The sequence below is a fragment of the Salmo salar genome, chromosome ssa15 (genome assembly GCF_905237065.1).
Source record: "Salmo salar chromosome ssa15, Ssal_v3.1, whole genome shotgun sequence".
Taxonomy (NCBI): Eukaryota; Metazoa; Chordata; class Actinopteri; order Salmoniformes; family Salmonidae; genus Salmo; species Salmo salar.
In genome coordinates, this window is record NC_059456.1 from 45,945,737 (window position 1) to 45,962,198 (window position 16,462).

General features: G+C 43.6%; 1 long non-coding RNA gene across 1 annotated transcript; it reads left to right on the forward strand.

The window, feature by feature from the left end:
• The first annotated feature begins 280 nt into the window (after positions 1-280).
• On the forward strand, positions 281-1,130 carry LOC106571698 (uncharacterized). Its single transcript, XR_001320980.2, has 2 exons — positions 281-529; positions 818-1,130. It is a non-coding gene; the product is annotated as an uncharacterized lncRNA (long non-coding RNA).
• The last annotated feature ends 15,332 nt before the right edge of the window (positions 1,131-16,462 follow it).

Below are 16,462 nucleotides of genomic sequence, written 5' to 3' on the forward strand. Positions count from 1 at the left end.
GCTAGCCCAGACAGTGCTGTTGAAGTTACAGTAGACCTTCATTGTAAAACAGTGTATTTTAACCAATTATTTGGTGACATATATTTAGTATAGTTTTAAAAAGGATAACTTTAATTTTTCACTATAAACAAAAAAAGAAATTTCACTGAGGATGATCTTCTCCTTCCTCCTCTGAGGAGCCTCCACTGCTGTACTCACACGTTTTGGGATACCTCGTTATTACTCCCAAGAGCTCCAGCTATTTATTTTGTTGTTCAGTGCTGTCTGTCCCTGTTAAAAAAACTAGGCCAGCTCCCCCTCAGGAGCAATCTGAGCTACGAGGGGGGAAGAGAAAAAGTTGGCCCACCACCCTGTGAATAGCATGTGAAGCATCCAGAAATATCCTAGATGGCTGGAGCAGAAGCCCATGCTCAGAAACCTCCACTGACAGAGGAGGGGAGAAGACTTAGTGGAGGAGAGCGAGACTGACAAGAGAGGAAAACTTTAAAACGTTTTTTTTGCCTTTGAAAACTAAGAACTAGATGGAAAGGTAAGACATATTTTCATTTACGTTGTTATTTGGAAACAGCATGAGGAAGAATGAGGGAATGTGTCCTTTTAAAGTAAGCTGCATAATCAAAAAAATGACTTTTTATAATTAGGGTGAAATACCGCTTTAATCATGGTCTCTAGACAAAAGATAGTGTGGCACCCGCCAGGACCAGGCTTGGCCACCCCTGGTGTACTGTAGGTGCTTAGGAATGGTCCAACATGGTGGACATAATGCATAAAACATACTGCGTAACTGATACACTGTATGCTCTCTTTTTCTCTCCAGATCCAACATGGCAGTTGCCAGCATGTCCATGCCTGGCTCCACAACCAACCTAGACTCAGATGTTACATAGTAAATGTAAATCTGTCTCTCTCCATTTAGTCATTACAAAGTAGCTATAGCCAATATGACATATGGGCAACAATTTCCAGTCACGGTATGTTCAAGAGAATATTATTATAGGGCTCTAGGAAGAACATGTGTCACTATACAGACATCTCCATCAATGTAAATATACAGTTACGTCCAAAATGATTGGCACCCTCGAAAAAGATGAGCAAAAAAGACTGTATAAAATAAATAATAAGAATACTGAGCTATATTGTATGCTACATTTTTTGGAGGAAATTATATTTTATAATCATACAATTGCTTAGAGAAACAGTGGTTTTGTTTAACAAGTAATACTTTTTTCAGAAAATTATTGGCACCCCTGTTTTCAGTACATTACATTGCAACGATAACGGCAGTGTCTTTTTCTAAAATGTTTTATGAGATTGGAGAACACATTGGGAGGGATCTTAAACCATTCCTCCATACAGAATCTTTTCAGGTCCTTGATATCCTTCGTCTGCCCTCTTCAATTCAAACCACAGGTTTTCAGTGGGGTTAAAGTCCATTGATCCCGGGTCGAGGGCATCATGAACTTTATCCTGTACCAGGACATTTTAGCCCAAAACCTGGTTACCTCTGTCAGGAGGCTGAAACTTGGGCGCAAGTGGATATTCCAGAAAGACAATAACCCCAAACATGTATAACAAATCCAAAGAAATTGTTAATTGACCACAAAATCTAAATTTTCCACTGTCCATCTCAGTCTCTGGACTTGAACCCCATTGAAAACCTGTGGTTTGAATGATTACCTATTACCTTTATTCTGCATTGTTGGGAAAGAGCTCACAAGTTAAGCATTTCATTGTACTGTTTTAAACCTGATGTATCCAGTGCACGTAACAATACTACTTTGAAACGTGAATGACTCATGTCTCATGTGCAAACTAATGACTTTACTTGTACAGAGTTTACACCTGCTTAGCTAACGTGAATAATACATTTACTCACTAATACTGCTAGCTGGCAAACCGAGATGCCCAGTGTATTGGTTTTGATATACAACACTTGGTTAACAGGCTGGCCACGTGAGAAACACCTGTCCCATAGCATATCACAGCACTGGCCTCTTACCCAACGGGCATTTTGGGAATAGATCCAAGTAACATGGTCTGAAGTTCACATGTCACCAAGGAGGAAAATAACAGCACTGACGAAAACAAGTCTCAGTGCTGAGTTGGGTGTATGGTTGGAGGCTCAAAAAAGTTAGCTAGGTCAGGTTGCAGTATTGGCAGAACAATTGCTACAAGTGTACAACGTGGCGCTCTAGCATCTCCTAGCGATAGTTTATCACAAAAACCTGTACCGTGGTAACAAGCCTTTTAAAAACTCTCTCTTTAGTGCCCTGCAACTGTACATGTCGGATATGAACCCTGCAAAAAAAATAGCCGTTAGGACATCCATGTAACGTCATGAAATGATCGTTAGGACGTTGTGTCATGGTCCCCTGGAGGTTTTTTGTCTAGTTCCCGGTTTGTTAGGGGGACGTCTCCAAGGGAATTTATAGGACGTTCTTTCAACGTTCTGTGCTGGTCCCCTCTGGGTTTTTGTCTAATTCCCGGCATTGAGGACAGGGTCAGGAGATTATTAGGACATCGGCAGGACATTCAGTGTATAAGTCGTCAGAACGTCGTCTTATGGTTAAAGAGAAACGATCTCCTCCAACCCCCCAAAAATGTGACCCACCTACCCGGGCATGCTCACCCTCGTTTCATTACACATCACTGTTTCAGAGCCATCAAGGACCTGATTGGTGAACCACTGATCCATTCACAGCTTTGGCTGTTGACAAGATTTGTGACTACCACACACACTGCTTTTAATATACAGTGTTTTCATCTTACATATTTTAAATACATGATTGTACATGTTAATTTACAGTAATTATTATTTAAATACACGCATTGTGCATGTTAATTTACAATAATTATTATTCAACGTGTTCTCACCTGGGATTTAAACTCACAACCTCGTGGTTCACAGATTTCCAATCTTCCTGTTACGCCACCGTGTCTGTGTCAACGCCTGCTTTCACCTGTACTGTTACACTTTGCACTTCGAAGTAAATCTCAGATCTGTTAAAAATACAAGCAAGAAAAACAAGTTTATTTTTATAGTGATTCAGGAGTAACATTAAAAAACATTAGATAGCTAACTATACAATACATTGCAAAGCCTCAAATTGCTGAAATAAGTCAATCAAATCACTGATGAGAGAATAGTCAGATTACAACTTATTCGGGATCGGTGTCCCTTCCACAGGACGGTTGAGCTAACGTAGGCTAATGCAATTAGCATGAGTTTGTAAGTAACAAGAACATTTCCTTGGACATAGACATATCTGATATTGGCAGAAAGCTTAAATTCTTGTTCATCTAACTGCACTGTCCAATTTACAGTAGCTATTACAGTGAAAGAATACTATGCTATTGTTTGAGGAGAGTGCACAATTTTGAACATGAAAAGTTATTAATAAACAAATTAGGCACATTTGGGCAGTCTTGATACAACATTTAAACAGAAATGCAATGGTTCACTGGATCAGTCTAAAACTTTGCCCATACATTGCTGCCATCTAGTGGCCAAAATCTAAATTTCACCTGGGCTGGAATAATGGCTAGAATAATACATTATGTCCTTTCTCTTGTAAAACAAAGATGATGATACAAAAAAATACAAAAGAGCGGTTGGTTTTGTCTTTGTATTGTCTTTCACCAGAGCTGTTGTGTTATACTCTCCTATATTCTTTTCACATTTCCACAAACGTCAAAGTGTTTCCTTTCAAATGGTACCAAGAGTGTGCATATTCTTGCTTCAGGGCCTGAGCTACAGGCAGTTAGATTTGTATATGTGATTTTAGGCGAAAATTGAAAAAAAGGGGCAGATCCTTAAGATATTTTAACTGATAACTTAAATAGCAGTGGACTCTTTTGCTAAGTACAGAGATGTGTTATAGGTTATTCATGTGTAGGGGACTTATGAAGAATGCTATACACTTTGTATGTAGAAAGATCAGTATAATCCAAATCCAGAGGTTGTGAATTCAAATTCTTGACAGACTTCATATCGAAGTCTGTCATATTGTCATTGATTAAAGTTTTGCACTATTTTAGCTGAGCAGCATCCTACTTATCTTGAAAACACCCATCCCATTTGATGACTTTACTTATAAAACAAATGTCCTGAGAACGTCTTGAAGATGTCCTCATATGGTCCTCATATGGTCCTCAACGATTTCCTAGTAACTTACAGGGAACTAGACAAAGTTTCCCCGTCCTCAGTGACGTCCTGGTAACTTACAGGGAACTACAAAAAGGTCCTCCAGAGTATATTCCCTTGGGACCATCATGCAACGTCCTAATGACTAGTAAAATAAAAGTCCTGAACATCCTAAAAAAAGTATTGACATGGTCCTCAGTGACGTCCTGGTAACTTGCAAGGAACTACACGAAGGTCCCCCAGGGGACGTTCCCTTGGGACTGTCATGAAACGTCCCCTTGTGGTCATTGAATGTCCCATGGATAACTTCCTATCAGAAACAATTAGGAACCTATTCCTAATGTTCCCTAATGGACATCAAAATACCTTATTACAACATTATACTGCAACCAAACTGGAACCTGTACTGAATATCCTCTTATGGTCCCCAGGTTAACCTCATGTTTTAATGTTCCTAGAACATTCTCAGAACATCAGTGTGATAATGTCTCACCGAAACCCTAAAAGGGACCTAATGGGAACGTTGCCTAAAATCCTTAGGATGGCCCCTGTTTGCTGGGAACTTACTATGTGTGTCTCAAGCCTACCCCTTAGAAAAGCTTCCAGAGGAACACTAGAGAGGAGATATGAAGTAGGATTGTGATAGCGGACAGATATTTTCCTTTGGTGACTGATACAGAGCTTTCCATAGCACCCATGTCAGTAATGAAAATTGATTAGGAAATCCAATAGTCAACTGAATATATCTCACTGCTCCTGTAGCAGGAGAAGGAAATGTGATGAAGAAATGTGACAAGGCTGTGGTGACTCATTTTGTCACAGGCAATGGAAAGCATATGCTGGCATATCACAGGAGTGATGGCTCCTTTCAGTACATGCCGGAGACAGAGGATCTCCTTTCACAAAGGGAGTTTTAACAACACATCTGGCCGTAAACCATAAACCCTAACGGATGTGTGTATTTCGTTTAATCAAATATCCATAACTCAATGGCACCAAATTAAAACAAGGCAATAGTAAACATGTCTTCCCCCACAAATGATGCAGAGCCTCACCTTGGACCATTCAGTGACAATTATTCAAACGTATGCTGTGTGGATTAATGAGAGAAAAAAACTGGATAGCTCATAATAGACGCGATGTCAGAGAACCAACTCCACTGCTTGATAGGGAGATGCATTACAGGAGAAAAGCAAAGACAACAAACTTCATGGCGTGTGGGGAAATGTATTTATTTCAGAGGCAGATATGTAATCAGAGCGAAAGAGTGTTTATACTTTTTGGGTCCAAATCTTAACATCTGTTTTCAAATTTTTTTGCTGCAAGCAACAATTCCAGGGGCCAAGCACGCTATAGACATATTTAAGCCACCATGTGGTCAATCGGAGTGGCCTTGAAGTGACCTATCATTGTTCAAAGTTTCATGACAAGAGTTCAGGCAGCTTTTTAAAATAATATTTTTGTAATATACACTACCATTCAAAAGTTTGGGGTCACTTAGAAATGTCCTTGTATTAGAAAGATCAAATTGATCAGAAATACATTGTAGACATTGTTAATGTTGTAAATGACTATTGCAGCTGGAAACGGATGATTTTTTATGGATATCTACATAGGCGTATCAGCAACCATCACTCCTGTGTTCCAATGGCACGTTGTGTTAGCTAATCCAAGTTTATCATTTTAAAAGGCTAATTGATCATTAGAAAACCCTTTTACAATTATGTTAGCACAACTGTTGTCCTGATTAAAGAAGCAATAAAACTGGCCTTCTTTAGACTAGTTGAGTATCTGAAGCATCAGCATTTGTGGGTTCGATTACAGGCTCAAAATGGCCAGAAACAAATAACTTTCTTCTGAAACTCGTCAGTCTATTCTTTTTCTGTGAAATGGAGATTCCATGCTAGAAATTTCCAAGAAACAGAAGATCTCGTACAACGCTGTGTACTACTCCCTTCACAGAACAGTGCAAACTGGCTCTAACCAGAATAGAAAGATGAGTGGGAGGCCCCGGTGCACAACAGAGCAAGAGGACAAGTACATTAGAGTATCTAGTTTGAGAAACAGACGTCTTATAAGTCCTCAACTGGCAGCTTCATTAAATAGTACCTGCAAAACACCAGTGGCCTTCTAGGCAGAGTTGCAAATAAAAAGCCATATCTCAGACTGGCCAATAAAAAGAAAAGATTCAGATGGGCAAAAGAACATAGACACTGGACAGAGAAACTCTGCCTAGAAGGCCGGCATCCCGGAGTCGCCTCTTCACTGTAATAAAATGTATAAAAAATGGCTGAAATGTTTTGAGTCTGTAAGTATTCAACCCCTTTGTCATGGCAAGCCTACTGTAAATAAGTGGTATGGACTCATTCTGTGTGCAATAATAGTGGTTAACATGATTTTTTAATGATTATCCTATCTCTGAACCGCACGCATACAATTATCGGTAAGGTCCCTAAGTCAACTAGTGAATGGCAAGCCCAGATTCAACCACAAGGATCAGAGAGGTTTTCCAATGCTTTGCAAAGAGGGACACTGATTGGTAGATGTGTAAAAAAAAATAGAAGACACTGAATATCCATTTGAGAATGGTGACGCTATTAGGGTTTGGATGGTGTATCAATACACCCAGCCACTACAAATATTTAGGCGCCCTTCCTTACTCAGTTGGAAGGAAAACAATCAGGGATATCACCATGAGGCTAAAGGTGACAGAATTTAATGGCTGTGATGGGAGAAAAACGAGGATGGATCAACAACAATACTAATGTAAGTGAACCTAACTGAAAAGAAGGAATTCTGTACAGAATAAAAATATTCCAAAACTTGCATCCTGTTTGCAATAAAGTAATACTGAATTTTTTGGGGGAGATAAATTATATTTTTGTCATGAACAAAGTTATACGTTTGGGGCAAATCCAATACTGAGTACCACTCTTCATATTTTCAAGCATGGTGGTGGCTGCATCATGTTATGGGTATGCTTGTCATCGGCAAGGACAGGGGCATTTTTAGGATAAAAAGAAATAGAATAGAGCTAAACTTACCGAGATTACATTGAATGTTCCTGAGTGGCCTACAGTTTTGACTTAAATCGTCTTGAATTTTTTTTAAAGAATAATGCGCAAATATTGTACAATGCAGGTGTGCATAGCTCTTAGAGGCTGTAATCACTGCCAAATGTGTTTCTAACATGTATTGACTCAGGGGGGTGAATACTAATCTAATGAAGATATATAGGTGTTTATTTTTCATACGTTTTTAACAAATGTTATAATTTGTCTTTAACTTCGATATTAGAGTATTTTGTGTAGATCGTTGACAAAACAATGACAAATCCATTTTAATCCCACTTTGAAACACAAAAAATTAGAAAAAAGTCAAGGGGTGTAAATACTTTCTGAAGGCACTGTATGTACAAAATAGCATGGCTGTAGCTCAAACGGGGCAGGAGATAAGCTTCTTCAAAGTTTGGTGGGGGACAAAGTCCCATTTTCAGAAAGTATAATGGGCAGAGCTTATAGGTCCTTATGGGAAACTTGTTTCTCATTAGTAGATGTGTCTACAAAATGTCTTAATTAACTGCAGCTTAAAAAAGGGAAAGGAGATACACTTGTTCAAAGTTTGGAATTTCAGATTATTACTATAGCGCCCTCCTTGGGCCAATCATTGTAATATTGCAAATGCCGGATCTCTATGGCAAGACGCATCATTCAGCCAAGTTTTGTCAACATCGGGCTAGTGGTAACGTATGTACTTACATACAGTGCATTTGAAAAGTATTCAGACCCTTTAACTTTCTTGAAGCACCTTTGGCAGTGATTACATCCTCGAGTCTTCTTGGGTATGACGCTACAAGCTTGGCACACCTGTATTTGTGAAGTTTCTCCCATTCTTCTCTGCAGATCCGCTCAAGCTCTGTCAGATTGGGTGGGGTGTGGCTGGGCCACTCAAGGACATTCAGAGACTCGTCCCGAAGTCACACCTGCGTTGTCTTGGCTGTGTGCTTAGGGTCATTGTCCTTTTGGAAGGTGAACCTTCGCCCCAGTCTGAAGTCTGCGCTCTAGAGCAGGTTTTCATCAAGGATCTCTCTGTACTTTGCTCCGTTCATCTTTCCCTTGATCCTGACTAGTCTCCCAGTCCCTGCCTCAGAAAAACATCCCCACAGCATGATGCTGCCACAGCCATGCTTCACAGTAGGGATGGTGCCAGGTTTCCTCCAGACATGACACTTGGCATTCAGGCTAAAGATTTCAATCTTGGTTTCATCAGACCAAAGAATCTTGTTTGTCATGGTCTGAGAGTCTTTAGGTGCCTTTTGGCAAACTCCAAGCGGGCTGTCATGTGCTTTTTACTGAGGAGTGGCTCCCGTCTGGCCACTCTACCAAAAAGGCCTGATTGGTGGGGTGCTGCAAAAATGGTTGTCCGTCTGAAAGGTACTCCCATCTCCACAGAGGAACTCTGGAGATCTGTCAGAGTGACCACCAGGTTCTTGTTCACCTCCCTGACCAAGGCCCAGTTTGGCCGGGCGGCCAGCTCTAGGGAGAGTCTTGGTGATTCCAAACTTCTTCCATTCAAGAATGATATGAAATATGTGACTTGTTTCAGGAAACTAGGCGTATGTCGCGCATCACTACTTCACAGGAGAGCCATTTGAACATAAACTTTTTTAAATCAAAATGTGTTTTTTGGCAGAAATGCCTTCTGGAACATGTGAACTTTCATGTGCCTTAATAACAAACTTGTATGACATCTATAAATACAAATAAAATTGTTAAGTTACGAGCCTAGTTGATTTAGCCACAGAAAAAGTCAGCAACCTTCCCGCTAGCCATGATTGGCTGAGATAATGAGTGGGCTAGACATGCCAAGAGATGAGTTCGGATTGGTCGGCCATGTAGGACGCTTCTGTCAATAACATGAGCTGGTCATTATGTGTAGGTAATCCTTTCTAACGCGGCTTAAAAAAAAAAAGATATCACGTAGTAGAACTGCATAAGTGTTGCTCTCCACTTTCTGGAGGATCGAGTTTTGAAATCAGTGGAATTATGGCGGCTAAGGAGATGGAGAAAATGAACAGACAGAAGACGGTTGTATAAAACACCTGTCTCCGGATTATATCTTCAAGCTAAGGGAAACCATGGCATCCGTGACAGAGAGGGAGAAGCGTCCATCCACGTATACAGTTAAGATAATCGAGCTAGCTACATTTTTAGATATTACACGTTTCTAATTTTGTCAGAAAGTCATTTTCATTTCAAGTTACTGTACTGTTAGCTAGCTAGCTAACGTTAGCTGGCTGGCTCGCTAGCTAACGTTACGTGCATGATCTGTGTAGTTATATTATTTGTATATCAGAACCATTTGCATTGCTAGTTATGGTTGGTTAGCTACCTGCAGATTCATATAGGGTAGAAACATTATGAGTTGGGATTATGATTCATTGTTTAGCTAGCTAGCTACATGTCTATACAAAAGACTCCCTTATGCAAGTAACCATTTCAATACAATGTTCATGATGTCACTGCGACAACTGTCGATAGACGTACAGTAGCTGGTAAATTCGCTCTGGCTATCTGCTCCGATTTCAGAGTACTCAGAGTACTCCCTTTAAGAGTGTGGTCCTAATCTCAGCTCATTACCTGTATAAAAGACACCAAGAAGCCAGAAATCTTTCTGATTGAGAGGGGCTCTGTACGTAACACCCGCTTGATGTCCGCGTCCAGCTCCCACACCACCGGTGCCACCAGGCAAGAGGCCGGAAGTATGGGAGTGTGATCCATGGACCGCTCCTCTGTGTCATACATCCGGGACAGTGCGTCTGCCTTAGCGTTCTGGGAACCTGGTCTGTAGGACAGGGTGAAAACAAAACGGGTAAAGAACATGGCCCACCTTGCCTAGTGAGGGTTCAGTCTCCTCACCGCCTGGATGTACTCCAGATTGCGGTGGTCAGTCCAGATGAGAAAAGGGTGTTTAGCCCCCTCAAGCCAATGTCTCCACGCCTTCAGAACCTTGACAACAGCCACAGCTCCCAGTCCCCCACGTCATAGTTTCGCTCCGCCGGGCTGAGCTTCTTTGAAAAGAAAGCACAGCGGCGGAGCTTTGGTGGAATACCCGAGGGCTGAGAGAGCACGGCTCCTATCCCAGCCTCGGACGCGTCTACCTCCACTATGAATGCCAAAGAGGGTTCCGGATGAGCCAGCACGGGAGCCGAGGTAAACAGAGCCTTCAGGTGACCAAAAGCCCTGTCGGCCTTAGCCGACCACTGCAGTCGCCCCGGTCCCCCCTTCAGCAGTGAGGTAATGGGAGCCGCTACCTGACCAAAACCCCGGATAAACCTTCCAGTAGTTGTTGGCAAACCCTAGAAACCGCTGCACTTCCTTTACCGTAGTGGGAGTCGGCCAATTACGCACGGCTGAAATGCGGTCACTCTCCATCTCCACCCCTGAAGTGGAAATGCGGTACTCTAGGAAGGAGACGGACTGTTGGAAGAACAGACATTTCTCAGCCATGACATACAGGTCATGCTCCAACAATCGACCAAGCACCCTGCGCACCAGAGACACATGCTCGGCGCGTGTAGCGAAGTATATCAGAATGTTGTCGATATACACCACTACACCCTGCCTGTGCAGGTCCCGGAAAATCTTGTCTACAAATGCCTGGAAGACTGATCGAGCATTCATTAACCTGTACGGCATGACGAGGTACTCATATTGCTCTGAGGTGGTACTAAATCTTCCATTCGTCCCCCTCCCGGATACGCACCAGGTTGTAAGCGCTCCTGAGATCCAATTTTGTGAAGAAGCGCGCCCCGTGCATTGACTCTATTGCACTGGCTATGAGAGGCAGCAGGGTAGCTGTACCTCACAATGATTTGTTTGATACCTCAATAGTCAATGCACGGGCGCAGACCTCCATCCTTCTTCACAAAAAAGAATCTTGAGGAGGCAGGTGAAGTGGAGGGCCGAATGTACCCCTGCCCCAGGGATTCGGAGACATATGTTTCCATAGCCGCCGTCTCCTCCTGTGATAGGGGATACACGTGACTCCTGGGAAGTGCTGCGTCTACCAGGAGATTTATCGCACAATCCCCCCGTCGATGGGGTGGTAATTGAGTCGCCTTCTTCTTACAGAAGGCGAGAGCCAAACCGACATATTCAGAGGGGATGCACACGGTGGAGACCTGGTCTGGACTTTCCACCGTAGTAGCACCGACGGAAACCCCTAAACACCTCCCCGAGCACTTTCGTGACCACCCCTTGAGAGCCCTCTTTTGCCACGAAGTAGTGGGGTCATGACAGGCCAACCAGGGTATGCCCAGCACCGCTGGAAACGCAGGAGAATCAATAAGGAAAAAACAAATTTTCTCCTTGTGACCCTCCTGCGTCACCATGCCCAGTGGAGCGGTGGCCTCCCTAATTAGCCCTGACCCTAATGGTCGACTATCTAGGGCGTGCACAGGGAAGGGCATATCCACAGGAACAATGGGGATCCCTAAACTATGGGGAAATGCTCTGTCAATGAAATTCCCAGCTGCGCCTGAATCTATGAGCGCCTTATGCTGGGAATGCGGGGGAAACTCAGGAAAATGTATAAACAAAAACATGTGAGAAACAGGGGGCTCTGAGTGAGCCTGGTGCCGACTCACCTGGGGTGACACGAGAGTGCCCTGCCTGCTGTCTCGACTCCAGAGGAACCTCCCCAGCACCAACCAGCAGCCCTCTGCGGCCACAGATGGTACAGGGAACGGCCCCTCCTCCGGTTGCCCTACACGCAGCAACTCCCAGCTCCATGGGCTTCGGAGAGATGGTGCTGGGGGATGGAACTGACAGGCCCCGATCCAGAAGTCCGCGGATAGCCAGCAGGTTATCCAGCCGGATGGACAGGTACACCAGCTGGTCAAACGTCATAGTGGTATCCCTGCAGGCCAACTCCCGACGGACGTCCTCACGCAGACTGCACCGGTAGTGATCGATCAGGGCCCTGTTGTTCCATCCCGCGCTGGCGGCCAGGGTCCGGAAGTCCAAGGCGAACTCCTGTGTGCTCCTCGTCCCCTGCCTCAAGTGGAACAGACGTTCACCCGCCACTCTACCCTCAGGCGGGTGGTCGAAAACTGCCCGAAAGCGACGGGTGAACTCCGCGTAATGGTCCAACACCACTTCTCCTTCCCCCCATACGGCGTTGGCCCACTCCAGGGCTTTCCCTGAGAGACAGGAGATGAGGGTGGACACGCTCTCACGTCCCGAAGGAGCCGGGTGGACGGTCGCCAGGTAGAATTCCAGCTGGAGTAGGAACCCCTGGCATCCGGCAGCTGTCGCATCATACGCCCTCGGGAGCATGAGCCGAATCCCACTGGGACCGGTTGAAGGAGGGGTGAACGGTGGTGGCTGTTGTTGTGGTGCCGGTGGAGGCGCTGGCAGAACTCCTCCTCTCTCCCATCGGTCCATCGTCTGCAGCACGCGATCCATGGTGGTGCCGAGATGTTGCAACATGGTTGCATGCTGCTGGACGCCTTCCTCGACCGCATAAGGGGGGTTGTCTGCTCCTGCTGACTCTATTTAGAAGGTGCGTGTTTCTGTAATGGTCTGGGTGTAGCTGATGCAGAGGAGTCAGGCGCAGGACAGCAGAGATGAGTAATAAAAGTAACTTTACTCCAAATTACCAAAATACATGACGTAATACGAAGCCCACACAAAAGGACCTAAATACATAAAACAAACACGCACAGAAACCATGGGGAAAACAGAGTGTTAAATAATGAACATGTAATTGGGGCATTGAAACCAGGTGTATAAAACAAAGACAAAACAAATGGAAAATGAAAAGTGGATCGCGATGGCTAGAAGGCCGGTGACGTCGACCGGCGAACGCCGCCCGAACAAGAAGAGGGACCGACTTCGGCAGAAGTCGTGACAGGTACGACATTTTAACTAAGCTCATGAGTCATTTATAAGTTATATTCTTTAAGAATCAATGGGTACATATCATTAATGTAGAAGTCCAAAAATGTATTTAGCAACCGATTTAAATAGACCATACAGGCTGATATGGGAAATATGGCAACTAGACACAAACTGGCACCCATGTCGTATTTTCCAGTCCACAAAAAAAATCTAAAAATCACTACAAACATTCTCAAATTCAAATAGGTTCAAACTGCATAGAAAACAGTATATATCAGCCTTTGGTATAGAGTTTACAGTAAAACTCAGAAATGCTTCACATTCAATTATCATGCAATAAATAGAAGCTCCTCAACTGTCATGTAGTCAATAAAAGCTTTAATAATCATGCAATAAATAATCAAGTTATACACATGTGCTCTATGGAGTGGGCAAAGAAACAATAACAGCAAGAAACCAGACTGTACTGTCTGCCCTGGGCCAGTTTTCTACGAGCAGCCCCACTCGCTAGTCTACAGGCAACACCAAAGACGAAAACAAAAACAAAGTAAAGCTAAAGCATTTACAAAATAGCTTTGATCCATGATCCCGGCCTAGAAGCCAACACGTCCTCCCGCCGGCTGGGCCGAGGTTGCCAATATTCCACGGCCTTTAGCAGTCCATTGTTCTCGGATGCGCATGAGGGAGAGACCACACTGCTGCAACTAGACACTAGGAGAAGCGGCAAAGACCACAGGATGAGTGCAATTGTCTGGATGACTAATAGTAACTCACTCACGCCAACATTTTAGGTAATCTGAAGATCATCCCTTAAAATAGTACGGCTATAGAACGTTGTCTGGAAGTCTGTAGTCACTGGTAGTATTGGCGTTCGAAGATTCAAGGTGAAGATGTTCTACGTGTGTGGCGAGCGGAGCTTCCCGTGTCTGGGCGGTGGAAAGACGTTTTCTATCTCTGGGCTGGGAGAAGCGGTCAGGTTTCTCCTCCCCGGAGTTGCTTGTCTCTATTTTGAATCGCTGCTTTTTTATGCAGGTAACCAGCCAATGTAGAAACGCCAGGTGGAATACTTCTGTGTCGAAACCTGCAGAGGGGAAAAGTTCTCCAAAAAATAGCACACCAAGTGACAAGCACTATACCTCAATCATTCATAAGAGTCTATGCTCAGTTCATAGTAGGTGATCGTTTGCTAATCGGTTCATGTCAGATCAATCAGGCCTGGGTGTGGTTAGAGCATTGGGCCAGTAACTGAAAGGTCTCTAGTTCAAATCCCCGAGCCGACACGGTATAACAATCTGTCAATCTGCCCATGAGCAAGGCACTTAAGTCTAATTGCTCCAGGGTCACTGTTGATAATGGTTGACATTGGATGTGACCCCACTCTCCAAGGGTGTATAAGGGGGAGTTGGGATATGCAGAAAACACACACCAAATGATTATCAGTTCCATTCATTCTCAGTCTATGCACATTACCCACTGAGCAAAAACTGTTTGAATCAATATTGTTTCCACATCATTTCAACACAAAAATTAAATGTGATGACGTAAGGGAATTTCGTCTTTTTTTTCACCCAACTTTTAACCTACATCCAATGACATGGTGAAATGTTTTGTTGATTTCACGTTGAATTCACGATAGTTGACAACTCAACCAAATGTATATTAAAACTAAACGTTGAACTGAAGTCTGTGCCCAGTGGGTAGTTCATCACATTAGTTGATCTTTCATGTCTAAAGCGTAACAGCGCAAACCAGAGTAGCACCAGAACTTGGACCTCCTGATCCTCTTCAGACTCTGGGGTGTGACTCAACTCAGTCCCTGACCCTTCTGATACAGACCCCTCCTGTGGAACTCAACCTCCCAGGCCTATGTGGCTTAGCTACGGGATGTGTGCAGGCTGGCTCAGGAGAGGCAAAGGTTACAGGGGGCCCTACAGGAGGCACTATGGAAGGCCCTACAAAGGGATCTCAAGGGGGCACTATAGCCAGTGCTACAGGTGAGATTGCTACAGGTGGCCCTACACAGGGTGCTAAAGGGAACCTTACAGGGGGCTCTACAGTGGATGGTACAGGTGGCCCTACAGGGGATGCAAGAGCAGGAAGTGTGGCAAGTGGCAGCTCCCTTACAGCAGGTCCTGGTGGAAGCAGTATGAGGAAAGGAAGTGCAGGCGTACAGGTAACGGGCAAAATAATGGGAACAATTGAGTAACTGAGATATACAAAGTATATTGAAAGCAGGTTCTTCCACACAGGTATGGTTCCTGAGTTAATTAAGCAATTAACATCCCATCATGCTTATGTATAGAAATGCTGGGCAAGCCATTATTTTTGCTACGCCCCATAGGAAGGCAATGCCCCTATCCACAAGGCACGAGTGGTCACTGAATGGTTTGATGAGCATGAAAATGATGTTAACTATATGCCATGGCCATCTGAGTCAACAGAGATCAACGCAATTGAACATTTATGGGAGATTCTTGAGCAGCGCCTGAGACGGCATTTTCTATCACCATCAACAAAACACCAAACGATGGAATTTATTGTGGAAGAAAGGTGTCGCATCCCTCGAATAGAGTTCCAGACACTTGTAGAATCTATGCCAAGGTGCGTTGAAGCTGTTCTGGATTGTGGTGGCCCAACGCCTTATTAAGACACTTTATGCTGGCGTTTCCTTTATTTGGGCAGTTACCTGTACCTGCTCCTGAAGGACAGGGATGCTGTCTCATTGCAAGCTGATGGGGCTCCGCTGGGTCAGCCTATGCAAATTAGTACATTTTCATGTCAGACGGTGAGAGCAAAACAGTAGATGTCATTTGATAATTGTTGTTGATTTACCAAATAGATTCCAATTACAATATTTGCAGTATTTTGTATGACCTGTGTGGTATTTCTTCTAATAATTGGGTATATTTCGCTTGAAGGTGACTTCCATGTATTTCTGATCACGGAAACAATGAAACATTTTTTGGGAGGTGGGGAGATAAACTTTTTCTATGGGTTTTCCTTAAATATGGTTATGAGTGATCGTCAATCATGCAATAGTCCATTTGTCCAGTAATTTAATGGTCTAAAAAGTACTAATCGCTTGTATTCATTGGAATGTGCACTAATTACATAGTTTCCATGTTTATGTGTTTCCACTTTTATGTGTCCAGCATTCCTGGATAAATAATAATTGTTGATTAGAATTGTGTGTTTTCACTTCACTTCAGACAAACTCCTCATGAGGGCGCCAAATAACTTCACAGAGCGCCAAACTACTATGGCTTACCCTGTAAAACAACACATTTCACAGCACCTTTTTTTACTGTAGTTATATTGTTAGACTGTAGCATGGCTATACCACAAAACTCAATCAAGTGCGTTACTCATGCAATGTACCGTCCATGTTATGATGGCCCACATTTTTTCATAAATA